Below are 14,474 nucleotides of genomic sequence, written 5' to 3'. Positions count from 1 at the left end.
AGTTAAAGGGTCATCACTTCCCAAGTAACTACAATTCCCACGTAACCCTTCCTTCAAAGTTTTCGCTCATCAGGTATTTATTTATAGTGAGTTAGAATGCCAAGGTATTCTATCCGTACTCACTTTGGGTCATTCCCTTCTCATGATTGTCACTTGCTTGCAAAAGCAAATGGTTGGGAAGGTAGGCCCTCTAAAGGTGACACACAATCAAAAACATGAGCATGGTATCAAAGATCTGGATTTCTGATCACCCTAAGAAGGATGAGAGCATACTCTCCTACTCCAATGTCAAACTCAACAATCAAAGCAAGCATACATTCATTCCATCCTATTTAGAAATCATACTAGGTGCCTAAATATTAATTGCAAACACAAAGTTTAGTTGTAGTCCAAGGCAACCTGCAAAAACCCAAGTCAGAAGTTTGATATGTTTAGTCTTCGACTATCGAACCTGCATAAAACATGTTAGTAGTTTCATTTGTTGTCTTTGCCATGCGTAATGCCAAGGTGCTGCACAAAGAATCAGTACCATAAAACCAAAAAGTAGAAATAGAATGCAAAACAAACCAATTCGCGAGTCAAAACACTGCCTTTTTACCTCTGTTTCTGGACTTACACAGGCGCATAATGATGCAACATAGGCACAAAATGATGCAACACAGGCATAGTTCCCTTTGACACAGGTGCAGAAGTCTCTGACACAGGCGCAAAACTCTCCTACACATGTGCAGAAGTACCCAGAAAGGCCTGCATTACCCTGTTTCTTGGGTTTTTGACCTGCAAATCAACTCAAAAGGCACTCAAGACATGGTTAGATGGTTAGTTCACATCGAGTTCACCAATTAATGTAGCTAGGAAATCAAAAATCATCACAAGCAAATCAATTCTAATCTAGCTCAATCACAAAAGCTCAAATGCAATGATCAATCCTAAACACACTCAATAAAGACATGAAAGCAAAACATTCAAGGTTAAAAACAAAGCAAACCAAATGTAGATCTGAATGTCTCCTTCATGTGGCTCCATTGTCCTTCTTTCTTCTTCAAATAGCCTTTGTTTGTGGATCTCACCTTCAAGTGCATAAACCTAATGTGAAAGCAAGATTGACAAGTAGCGCAAGAATACTCAAAGCGTGATTGATTCGACCAGGTAGCAAGGATCAGGGACTTTGATTGAAGAAATTCATCCAATTTATAGACAAATTGGAGAAAAGATCAGATTAGCATGAAAGTGATTCGAATGGAAATTCAAATCAGGAATAGCAAAGTTATGACAAGTGTATGACAAATTGCTATGCAAGGATTTATGACAATTTATGACAATTTATGACAAATTGCTATGCAAGGATTTATGACAAGAATTTGAAATAGAAATAGACATTAGGAATTTAGGAGAAATTAGAAAATTAAGTTGGAAATAATGACTTGGAATTTAGGAAATTGATGAAAATTAGGTAAATTAATTAATAATTTCTCATTCATTAATTAATTTACAAAAATAGGAGGAATTAATTAGCCAATTAAATAAACATTTAATTGTGACAAGAAGACTTAGGATAAATAAATAAATCATTTATCCTAAAGAGAAAATGGAGAGAAAATGACAAACAAGGTTAAATGAATAAATCATGAAACCCTAGAAGATAAATTAGAAATGCAAGGGCGACAATTAGGTCTTGATGTAAGATTGATTTGATGTCGATTCGATCATGATTTTGAATTGAAAAATGATTTGATTGATAAATGCGCCAATTGACAAGGAACAATGACAAATTGATCCAAATTGACATGATTGAGAAGGATGACTATCGATGTCAAATCGATCGCAAAATGACAAAAATGACAAGATTGGAAATGACCATGATCGATGACAAATCGATCGCAAGATGACAAGATTGTAAACGACAATGATCGATGACAAATTGATCACAAAATGACAAGATTGATAAGAGGACAATGATCGATGACAAATCGATCGCAAAACGACAAGATTGATAAGAGAACAACGATCGATGACAAATCGATCGCAAAATGACAAGATTGATTAGAGGACAAAACCCTAATTAGGATTGATGATGTCCAAAATGATAACAAATGAGCACACACATTGATGTGATAGGATAAGATTGACCAAAATCATGACTGAAGATTGTTGTTGACAAGACCAAATTTGAGAGCGAGACAACTGAAGAATGCAGAAGAATGACTCGATGCTCGCAAATGATAAAGACCAAGTGCGAATCATAGGAGAAATGTTAATGCGACCCAAAAACCCTAAAATAAGGCAATGCGCAAATGTTAAAGTATGATTCCGCAAGCGTTGACCAGTTTTAGGTGTCTACAATGAGTATTAATAGGTCTACAATGTCTTTTAGGTCTATAACAATGATCTTTTACCAAAACTAGGTTGAACAACATTTTTTATGCACTCCAACTCCTCACTTCCCTCTAGATACATGCTACTAGAATTTAAACCCCTCAACACCTCCTTATAGTTATGATTTTCAACAAATATTAGTATCCAACTTACCCAACACTACACGAATAACTTCTAACAAGGGATCAACTAGCATAATTTGGTTGTATGGCCTCTTCTAATGCCACTAAAATTCTAAATACCCAAACTTGAACACTTTCAATGCCTCTCTAAATATCGAATACCAAATATTGATGAGATATTCACCCAAGAAGAACAACAATTTACCTTGTTTTCCTCACACCTTGCTTACAAGTAGCTTGTATGACATGTTAGGTGTACTAAAAATCATTATTTGTTGATAGTCACTTGGGATCTCCCCAAAAAGGTTGCCTAGAAGTCTAAAAGTTTTGTTTCAATTCCTAGAAATAGTAGACCCAAATCTCAACCTTTGGCAACTCATTTAATAGTTACAACTTGTTTTGAAAAATATGTGTCCAACCTCAAAAAACCAACATCTAACTGAAAAACACCACCAAAAAATTGTTAAAATCTAATGCCAAAAACATCTCAAAAACTTGCAATCAATTGGCCTTGAAAATTTTCATTTTTTTTAAACCTTGAATTCCAAAACTCTATGAAAACAAGTTGATCGTTGTGTGAAATTAGTCTACCAATTAGGGTCCATCTTTCATATCCAGAATTAGTATTTTGATAAGGGTTTTCATCTTCAGTCAATCCTTGGAAGAACTCTATGTTCACTCTAACAACATCCCATTATATGTGCATTTTAGAATAATCCAAATGAGATCCCAAATTCTCCTTATCTAGAGTTGGAGGGGGGAAAGAGCAATTTTAAATTCAAAAATATTCATTTTCCCTTTAATGGCATTATGTTCAAGTCCTCCTTCCTTAGGTGCCACTTGAGGGGACATAATGTTACTTTATAAAATATTAATATTAAAGCATTACAATAAATATTTAACAATAACATTATACTTAAGTGCATATTTTAAATATTCCCAAATAATTTATGAAAAGTACCACCAAGGCATCAAAATTTGAAATTGATCACGCCATAAGGTAATTGAAGCTAAGGGAAGACGCTGGGTGTTAAATTATGAAGTTACTAAAAACATATGCATGTTCTCCAAGAAGCGTGGAGAATAACCTCGAAGGCCAAAAATTCTTCAAAGAGCAAAACAACAAACTAGAATATCAATTGAGCACCACACTGTAGATGAAAGCCAATAAAAATTGATATCAAGCTCTCCAAGAATATTGGAGTTCCCTAATTACAACCAATTAACCTATGGGAAACCAATAATAGGCTAATTGGCAAAACAACTAACTAAGCCTAAGAATGAGACATTACAGTCTTCCCTCCCCAAAATTGCTTGTCACCAAGCAATTGCAAGCTTAGATGTTGTAAATTCTCTCTCTCTCCTAAGTAGCATCCTCCACTAGTAAGTTCTTCCACTTCACCAAAAACTCCCTAATGGTCTTCCATAAAGTACACTCCCCGTAATAAACCACTACCTTAGGAATTTCCCTTTCTCAACCAAAGGGGGAAACTCAAAAGAACGAACAACATTATTACCAAGCGCCTTCTTGAGGTGAGACATGTGGAAGATATTGTGCACCTTGCTACTCTCAGGTAGCTCCAACTCATAAGCTACTTCTCCAACCTTCTTGGAGATCTAGAATGAGCTATGGTTAGCTTTAGTTTCTCCAATCCACTATTCTTGAGAGTAGATTGCATGTAGAGTTGTAATCTCAAGTAAACCATGTCATGAACCTCAAATTTCTTTTGTTTTATATCATGCATAGATTTTTTTTTGTTTATCTGTGTACTTTAGATTAGTCATTTTATGTGCTTTTATTTTCTTTATTGTCCTTAATTAGAGAATTGTTAAATTGTTTCTTATTCAATGTAGTTTGTTATGTTCTTGTATTTGATTATGTTTTCTACCTTTTTCTTTGAATAAGGTTTTACAATTTGTACTTTATATTTCCCTTTATAATCAAGGATAGGTTTATTTGCCAGTAACAACGGTTTAAGTTCTACTTTTAATTATTTTTGGTGTTTAAGATTAAATTCCTATTTGGAATATAAATTTGATGTAATAGATGGTAATATATGATAGGAATGCATTCATGATATGCTACGTTTCATAAATTGTTTGATATTTGAAAGTACTATTCTCAACCTTTACATAAATTGTACATATTAACAATTTTTGGGATTGTTTAGATGAGTTATTATAAACAATTATCAAGTGAAAATATGGAAATTCTATTTTATTTATTGCCACTATGGTCTTCACCCCATAAAAAAAGCTTCATTCCCTAAGAATTGAGATAGCTTTAAAAAATAAATAAATAAAAGAACAAAAAATAAGAATATATAAAACTAAATTCCCTAGGTGATTTAGGTGACTTTTGTTGAGGATATGAACACCTAGCCCACAATAGAGTCATGCTTAATAGAGTCATGCTTAGAGTGGGAGTAGATATAAATCTATTGGTGTTATAGGTGTCTGGCTAGTAGTAGAACATTGTCTAGGTGACTTGTGACTATGTCTAATTAAATACCTAAATCTAACACTATTCACTTGAAAGTGGAATTCAAACACTAGATAAACACTTGTTTCATAATGAATAAATATTTATAATTTTTAGGAAGGTAATGAATACAATTGTATACATTGTAGTTTAAGAAAATGTTCGATGATATATGGTTAATGCTCTCTTATTTCTTTAGAGATCATTTCTTTGTATTTGTTCCAGTCAAGACAAATATTTTGGGTTCTCAAACACATTCTTATATTTTGAAATGCTCAAGATTGTTAACCTAACATAGTCACCATTTGTTTTTCCTTGTACAACGTGCTCTATTTCCCCTAAGGAATATAAGAAACCCCATTTATTCAAGTCTTCAATTTTACATTTTAAGATAGAATTGGGTCACTACATTTAGCGTTTTCTTAACTAATCCATTTTTCTCTTGACATCTCTATTCTTACCTTATTTTGGGCATTTTTGCACATGTTAGGTTGTATTAGTTATTATTAGTTTGGCAAGATGCCTATAGCTTCTTATTTGAAATTTGTGATGATTGAATGCATTCTAAAAAATGTGAATTATTTTTTTTTGTTATTTTTCATAAATTCATCTTTCATGTTAGATGGATGTAGTGTATATGCATGAGTTTTATTGGTTATTTCAGATTTGGGGAAATGAAAATTAATTATTTCATCTAAATAAGTGTCAATTTGTTCATTATAAACAAGTCAAAGAGTATCCAAACATAAAATGATAATATATTGGGCACTCTAGTATAACCTACACCTATAGGTTGGGATCCATAATATCCTCCATTTGTCCCCCAATGTGACTATCATCTCCTTGATCAAAAGATGGAATGTGTTGGTCTCACTATGCCAACTCTTCACTAGCACCATTAACATGGACATGTGTGCCCTAAAGTGGGGCATTTTCATGATGTGTCATACTTAACAAATATCTAACACAACATGTCCAACCTCGTCAAAATCCTCCATCAAGTGCAAAATATTTGGTTGTATTTCTTGAGTCACTAATGGATCTAGTCACTTATGCATCTAGCTAGAACCTATGTTAGTTATTATAAAAATTACCCTAAATTTTTGTCCTCATAGGTCAAAATCTCTTTAAGGTGAAACTATTGCTTCAAACAAATGTCACCCTAGACTACTGCATTGCAAGATGATCACATCACATCCACTCCCTCCCATCAACTATGATTTGATGTAGGTTGCACATCCCCCCACATAGGTGTTGTTTTGTGATCACACAAGTGAATAAAAAAAGCACATGAATATGCCTACATAGTTGATTCATGAAACACATGTAGGTGTTTTGTATCTCCTTACATCACCTTGATAGAGGCATCAACACTCTTTATTGGAAACACACTAACCTACATGGGTGATTTGCTAGTAACAAATTGTGTCATTTTCATAATTTGATGCCTACACTTGGCTAACTTTGACCCCTTATTTATGACACTTAATCTCACCTAAGGGTTAAATTTTTAGTATATATTATTGTGCCTACCTCCTCTTATTTTTTGTGTTGTTATAACCACTCCACTCAGTGATGATCTCAAGGCACATAATCCATCTTGTCACAACTCCTTCATTTTCTCTATGCTCCGAATTCTAAGGGCTAGGAGTGTAAAACAAACTCTTTTGCCCCCAAATCAAAATTCTATCACCCCTCGTCACTCTTTTTGACCCCATTTATTCTTATTTATCTATTTTTCCTTCATTTTCTTTCATTTCTCATCATTTTTTCTCTTCTAATTCAATTTTTGCCCATTATGCTTTTTGAAAACTCGCCCACATAGTTTTTTCCTAGCTTATCTTTTGAGGGGGCATCATCACACTACCTTGTTTTCATCCTTTCTTCCAACTAATTAGGACATGCTGCTCTCCTTTTCGTATTAACAAGTGCTATATTTTATTATTTTTGAAATGATAATGCCTTTTGCAAAGTCACAATGTCATCTTAAAGAGTGAAAAAATGTAGGCACCTAATATTATGCTTTGATAATTATGTCATAGGAACTTAATTCTCATCATAATTCTTAAATTAATAATATTTATTTAATTAATTTTCTCATTTTTTCTTCTATCACTAATTAAATAACTAATTTATCTTATAATTCTTCTAATGTTAATTGGGCAAATAAGGAATTTTGATTCAGTTAATTTATCTTTCTTTTAAATTTTAACATTTAATAAATAAATAAATAAATAATTTATTAAATTCACTATGCACATCATTAAAAAATTAATAAGTAATCATATTTAGTTACTTTCACATTTTATTCATATCCATTAAGATCAATTAATTAGCATAATTAATTATTTTCACGAAATCAAAAGATGATAAATTTAATTAATCCTTAATCATATCTAATCTTGTTTATCCATAAATTCCTACAATAAAAGCCTAAAGATCTATTTATCTTAAAAAATATACACCATCCATATTTTTCCATGTGCTCCTCATACATATATTAGAGGACTCCCTCACCACATCCTACATCCCTATGTGGTCCTCACACATATGTGAGAGGACTAACCTTGTAATAACCCACCGTAATTGATTCAACAAAATTGAGTATTCCTTTTTTTTTTTAATGTAATCATTATGTTTTATTCAATTGCATACTTTGGGCATCCATCCATTAGGATTAGGCATTCATCCATGGGGATGAGCATCTAACCATACGGGTTAGGCAATTGTCCATACGGGACATAAGGTTCCATCTATCCAATATGGGATAGGCATCTACCCATACAGGGTAGGCATCTATCCAAACGGGATAGGCATCTACCCATACGGGGTAGGCATCTATCCAAATGGGATAGGAGATGCTCTGGCCAGAGACTTAGACTCATCGGGACCATTCGGGACCTGAGCCACTCACTAAGTACTACACTCTTCTAATAGAAGTGCACCAAGGTCACCATCCTTAGGAGTAATTAAATAATACAAGCTTGAATTCCACCTCGGAATTTGGCTTAAAGCCTCGGGAATTCAAGCGAATCCATACAGGATTCCTTCCGAGTATGCATTGAATTTCTTTTTCCAATTTGATTATCTTATCTTTCAAATAGGATTCTTACTCAACCAAGCCTAGACCCCACCCACAAACGCCTGAGTACGAGGGACAACTCCGTCCCAAAACTGCCTACATACCCGCTTTGGTACGGGATCAAGGCATAAAGTATGTAGTTCTATTTTCTATTCTATGGTTTGATGTAAACTGATTTGTGGGTACGCAACCCTTTCTAGGGTCACTGTCCCAGATAGTTTCTCTGCGGTTGCTACCCACGATGGTAGCGCTTAAGCGAAGGCTCAAGATGGCCTATTGCTTATGGCCTAAAATAACTAGATCCTAATTCTTATCATGAGCATCACCCTTGACCAAATTGCGAATCACCAATATCTCTTCAAGATAAAAAAACAGAATTTAATTTCATGAGAGCATTTAACTTGACCATCCCTAAAAGGGGTTTACTATGGTTTAACTCAATGGATGTGAAATCATTTAAGAGTTATCTTATTAGATTATCGATCCAAGGGGGATTACCCGCCCCTTGGATTTTAACTTCCAAGTGTCCCTTATTACTCCTCGACAATTTATAGGGACGATGCCACAAACGTCGTTGATGCAGCTTTATTAGGCGTTAAGTGCAGTAGTTCAACACGACAACATTACCCGTAAGCATGACCCAGAGGCACCGTATATACCGAACGCTGCTAGTTTTGGTTTTCCAACTTCCTTTGATTAGTTTCTAACTTATAATAACATCATGTTGAAAAATAATTATGAACTTAGACATTGCAAAGCCAATTTAATTGAAATAACTATGGAATAAAAGAATCATAACTATAATTATTTATTCAAAAACTTGAATATAATTTGCATAATAATGAAAGTTTAGGTAACTTGTATACCAACAATTAAATGTATAATTTGCTTGAAGATGGAACACCAAATAATTAAATCAACGTAAGATATATGCGTGAAGTGAAGGCAAGGTAAGTTGCACGCGAAAATGTTGCTTATATAATCACTAATCCCAACATAAAATTTATCTTATGTCATTTAATCGCCAAGTGGATCTTAGGATGACCTAATATAAATTTATTAAAACTAGTTTATAAATAAATAAATAAATCCTTAAGTTTAAAATTTTTTATTAACTAAAATTTATTTACATAAAAAAAAGAATTTTTAAATAACTTAAAATCTTAATATATATATATATAAAAGAATTTTTTTTTAAAGAAAAGGGGCCACGTTGCCATCGAACTAAGTTCGGTTGGCACGCATATGGTTTAAACGAGAGTGGGACCCCACGGTCCCCTCCACTAACCTGTGGCCACTGCCATAGCAGTGCCCGCAGGCTAGTGGAGGGTACCGTAACGGTACCACTCCCCCTACGGAGTACTACCTCCGTCCACCTGCGAGCCAGTACACACAGCTCGTACAGACCTTTTGTGTCATGTCACATCAATCCCATAATGCATTAAGGTTCATAAAAGTTGTTACTATTATCATATAAAATATATATATATATATATATTATTTATTTATTTTTTGTGTCTAAAGTTCCCAGTTTAATTTTTATTTAAAACCAGAACAGTTTAATTTTATTTAAACCCAGAATATGAGAGGTAAGGTATTAATGTGAACAATAAGAAATCGCTTGTAGTAGCAAAAACATAGAGAGTAATAATAAACCAGAATACAAAAGTGAGACAATATGGATTTACATATTGGAGTGATTAACACAGAGACTAAACCAGAATACAAGAATGAAGCAATATGGATCTGCATATTGGAATACAGAGAGTATTTCACAGAGGGACTCATTCCTTGGTTTTCAATTGTTATTTTTTTCCAGAGATGAGTAGATAAACAAACTAGAACAAATGAGAATATTACAAGAAAATTATTCACAGCGAATCCTATCCTTTCTTTCAACAATTTTTCGCAGAAAATATATAACCAGATATTGGAAAATATGCATAGAATCAAATGAGAAACATAGAGAAATATCCACAGCGAGATCTATGAGATTCAGATTTTTATTTGAAAACCAGGGAGGTGAATTTAGAGAAAGGAGATAAGATGGATCTAATCTAATTCTTCGGCAAGAATTGATCTAATTCTTATCAAGAAATTTAAACAAATTGATCTAATTCCTATCAAAAATTGAAAAACAAATTGATCTAATTCCTATCAAGAATTTGAAAACAAATTGATCTAATTCCTATCAAGAATTTGAAAACAAATTGATCTAATTTCTTAAACAAATTGATCTAATCTAATTTGCAGCAAGAATAAGATGCATGATAAAGTAAAATTAAATTGTAAGAACTTGGATGCTTGAAATTGATGTAGAATCCCCTATGAATCCTTCAATTAGTCTCTCTTGATCCTTCAAACTTGAAAGAAGTCCTCCAAAGCAATCTTAGTTATTTTCAAAATGAAATATGACTACAAAAGAAAAATTTACTTGAGAGAAGAATTTCCTTATGGAATAACCAACTCCCATTTTTGAAAACTTGCATATCATTTATAAGAAAAATCCCTCTATTCCACTACCTAAATTTTTAATTAAAAAAAAGAGATTCTTTCCCAATTTTGGACTTCATGCAAAATTGATTAGACTTAGTGGGAGGAGTTACATGCAAGGTGGTGGAGAATCCTCTAGGAGCTTCTTATTCTTCCTACAACATGTGCCATAATTGGGTGAGGAAAATTAAATAAATAATTAAGAAAAAAAAGTATATTTTCCATGTGTGTGTGTGAGTTTTATTATTTTATCCTTTTATGATATTCATTCAATCTTTTAAATAGTTTATCCAAAAAATATATTAGAGTTTGTATTTTAAATCCAATGGTGATAAAGGAGGGTTGTGACATCCTCCCCCCCTTAATTTGTGCATCGTCCTGATGCACTTATTAAATGCATCCAAAAGAGTCTAGAATGTTTACATTTAAAACAAAAAAGGAAACAACTACTGCATCTCCTTAGTATCTTCCCACATGGCATTCTTTTCATCATATTGGTCCCATTGCACCTTGCACTGATCAACCTCTCTGTTGCGCAACTGGCACTGGCGCCTCTCCAAGATTCTGAATGGCTCTATCATTATTCCTCCCATTTCCTGGACCTGTAAAGCATCCCAATTCAAAATGTGTTTCTCATTAGGTACATACTTTTTAAGAAGAGATACATGGAAGACATCATGGATTCGGCTCAATTGGGGAGGTAAGGCCAACCGGTATGCAACTAGATTAATCCTTCCCATTATTTCAAAGGTTCCAACATAACGAGGTGCAAGCTTAGTCTTCTTCCCAAATTTTATAGAACTCTTGTGTGGCCTAACCCTTAGGAAGACTTTCTCTCCTACCTCAAACTCCCTTGGTGTTCTGTTTTTGTCTGCATAACTTTTATGCCTATCTGAGGCTTCCTTCAATCTTTGCCTAATTTCCTTAGTTTTCCTTTCCATTTCTTTGAACATTTCTGACCCAATAATCACTCTATCTTCAAGACTATCCCAACTCAAAGGTGTTCGACATGGTCTACCATACAAAGCTTCAAAAGGTGCCATTCCCAAATATGTTTGATATGTATTATTGTAAGAAAATTCTACTAGAGGTAGGTATTCTTCCCATTTCCTTTGTTGGTCCATGCAATACATGCTAAGTAGGTCCTCCGTAATCTGATTTGTCCTTTCTGTCTATCGTCGGTTTCAGGATGGTATGCGGTGCTAAAATTTAGTTGAGTTCCTAGAGCTGATTGCAGAGTGGTCTAAAACCTTGAAGTGAATCTAGCATCTCTATCCGATATGATTTTCTCTAGTATTCCATGCAACCTAAATATTTCCTTAACAAAGCATCTAGCCAAGGTAGGTGCATCATCCATCAGATTCCCTGGTATAAAGTGTGCCACCTTAGTGAGTTTGTCAATTGCCACCATTATTACATCATGCCTAGAAGGTGACATGGGTAACCCTTGTACAAAATCCATGCTAATAACTTGCCACTTGTGTTGAGGTACATCGTGCAATTGTAACAATCTAGTTGGATGCCTATGTTCTGCCTTTACTCTTTGACACTCCAAACATTTAGCCACATACTTGACAATGTCATTCTTCATCCCTTGCCAAAAGTATAATTTCTTTAGGTCTGCATAAAGTTTGTTAACTCCTGGGTGCCCTAAATAAAGGGCATTGTGACCCTCTGACAGGACTACTTCCCTTAAGTATCCTGAATTTGGAATATAGATTCTATTATTGTATCTGAGCAACCCTTCTTCATCTAATGTATACCCTTCAACCTTAGGATCGGTTGGGTTGTGTTCTAAAGTCAATTTGACTTGCTCATACCATGGGTCATGTCCTTGTTCATCCATTACTTGCCTTTTGAAAGAGGTTTTGAATGTTGTTATAGTCATCAAGTGGTGCCTCCTACTTAAGGCATCTACCACCCTATTTTCCTTCCCTTTAATATATTCAATTTCAAAATCGTATTCACTTAGAAACTCTAACCACCTTCTTTGTCTGGCATTTAAGTGGGGTTGGGTAAAGATGTATTTTAGTCCTTGGTTACCTGACTTTAGCTCAAAGGGCTTCCCTAGTAAGAAGTGTCTCCATTTTTGTAGGGCATGCACAATTGCTGCCAACTCTAAGTCGTGGGGTGCATAATTGACTTCATGAGTCTTTAGCTTTCTGGATTCGTAAGCTACTAGCCCTTCATCTTGGACAAGTACTCCTCCTAATCCTTCAATAGAAGCATCAGTTACGACTGTGAAGTGTCCATTTGGATCTGGTACCTTTAGAATGGGTGCTGAAGTTAGTTTTTCCTTCAAGATTTGGAATGCCTTATCACTTTGCTCAGTCCACATAAACCTTTTTCCCTTCCTTTGTAATGAGGTGATGGGGTTTGCTATCTTAGAGAATCCTTCCACAAACCTCCTATAGTAACCTGCTAGCCCCATAAAGCTTCTTACCTCTAAAACATTCTTAGGGATTGGCCATTCTACTATTGCCTTTATTTTATCTGGGTCAACTGCTATTCCTTCCTTTGATATTATATGCCCAAGGTAGTGAATATTTTCCTCAAAGAAGGCACATTTGGACAATTTCCCATATAGCTTATGTTCTCTTAACCTTTGCAAAACAATTTGTAGGTGTACTAAATGTTCCTCTTCATTTCTAGAGTAAATCAATATGTCATCCAGAAATACCAAAATAAATTTATCCAAGTAGTCATGGAGTACACTATTCATTAGGTTCATAAATGTAGCTGGATCGTTGGTTACACCAAAAGGAACTATTGTGAATTCATAATGCCCATATCTAGTCCTGAAAGTTGTTTTTGGAATGTCTTCCTCCTTAATCCTGAGTTGATGGTACCCTGACCGGAGGTCTATCTTTGAGAAAACTGTTGCTCCTTTCATTTGGCCAAAAAGATCCTTTATGTGAGGTAAGGGATACCTATTATTTATTGTGACCTTGTTCAACATCCTATAGTCGATGCATAGCCTTAGGGTTCCATCCTTCTTCTTAACAAACAAAATTGGCACTCCCCATGGTGATACGCTTGGCCTTATTAATCCCTTAGCTAAGAGTTCCTCTAATTGCATTTTAAGCTCTTGTAATTCAGTTGTGTTCATACGGTAAGGTGCCCTTGATACTGGTTTAGCTCCTAGAAGTACTTCGATAGAAAAGTCAAACTTCCTCTTAGGGGGTAAACCGAGTAATTCTTCTGGAAAAACATCCTTAAATTCTTTTAAGAAAGGGGCATTTTCAAAGGTTGGTGTATTTTCCTCCTTTCCTTCATCAATTTCAACCATATAGATTTGGCCTCCTCTTCTCCTTTCCTTCTTTAATTGCATTGCTGAAATGGTTTCTATATTAATGGGTTTAAACTTTCCTTGGATTTTGACCCTCTCCCCCCCATCATCCAAACATTCAACAACTTTGTTATAGCAATCTACATTAGCTTGATGGTCTGTTAACCAACTCATTCCAATAATTACATCATATAATCCTAAGGGTGCCACATAGAGATCTACCCTTGTTTCGAACTCAGGAAATTGTACCCTTGCCCTCGACAAACACTTAGTCACTTCCCTAGTTGCCTTATCCCCATATTGAACTGTCCATGATGAATCCATTTGATTAAATTTTAATGCACATTTGTTTACTAATTCAGGTGAGATGAAACATTCAGATGATCCAGTGTCAATTAGGATTGAAATCAGTTGTTCAAATAGTGTACCTGTAGTTTCCATAGGAACATTCTGGTATCTTCCTCTTTGGTTCCTAATCGCTACATGAATCCTTTATTGGGGCCCTTGTTGGGGTTGATTGTCCCTAATTTGTCCTTGCATCTTGGGGCACTCTCTAGCAAAATGGTTTCCTCCACACATGAAGCATCCACCTGGAGGACCCCTCCTACCTTGATTTCTAGGGGGATCATT

The sequence above is a fragment of the Cryptomeria japonica genome, chromosome 6, assembly GCF_030272615.1.
Source record: "Cryptomeria japonica chromosome 6, Sugi_1.0, whole genome shotgun sequence".
Taxonomy (NCBI): Eukaryota; Viridiplantae; Streptophyta; class Pinopsida; order Cupressales; family Cupressaceae; genus Cryptomeria; species Cryptomeria japonica.
This window is presented reverse-complemented; position numbering follows the sequence as displayed.